Consider the following 801-nt stretch of genomic DNA (forward strand, 5'->3'; position numbering starts at 1 on the left):
CATGAAGAAAACCCACGAAATGCATAATTTTTATATATATGCATATATATATGTATGCATATATATATTTATAGTCATTCGAATTGTACTCCGAATTGGTTTTTTTTTGTATTTATAGGCTACGGTCCATTGATACTGCAAATGCTTTGAAGTATTTTTTGATTGATCAATTAGTAAAATTCTTTCTTCTGATTGATCAATCAAAAATTTCGAAGCATTTGTAGCGCCAAATGGACCGTATCCATTACCTGATTGAGCATTAAATTATTAAAAATTGCTTGTCAATTTAATTTAATTTGTGATATTATAGTTTAATATGCAAATATATATATGCAATAATATGCTTATTATTACTACAGCATTTTACAATATTGATAAGTTATATTTTATCAATTTATTGTGTAAATTTGTATACAAGTTCGTGTATAGAAAGATATTACAAATATATACGATACAAGCACATAAAATACCATTAATGCTACGTATATAAAGATGTTGCAAAATTGCTTGAATACTCCGGTAACATTGTTTTGAAAACTGTAATTTCCAAACAAATTTATGTGACATACGTAATTTATTTAGCACACACTTATCACAACACAATGCAAGACATTGTGCAATTTTACATTTTGACATCTTACATCTTTGAGCAATCGTTTTGTAATGTCATAGATAAGATGTTCACATTGCAAAATTTTTATGATAAACTGCATATATCTTATTATAAGGAACAATAAATGAGAACATGATTCGCAGAAACTACCATTATACATACATACATACATACATATATATATATAT

This window comes from Atta colombica, unplaced genomic scaffold, assembly GCF_001594045.1.
Source record: "Atta colombica isolate Treedump-2 unplaced genomic scaffold, Acol1.0 scaffold72, whole genome shotgun sequence".
Lineage (NCBI taxonomy): Eukaryota > Metazoa > Arthropoda > Insecta > Hymenoptera > Formicidae > Atta > Atta colombica.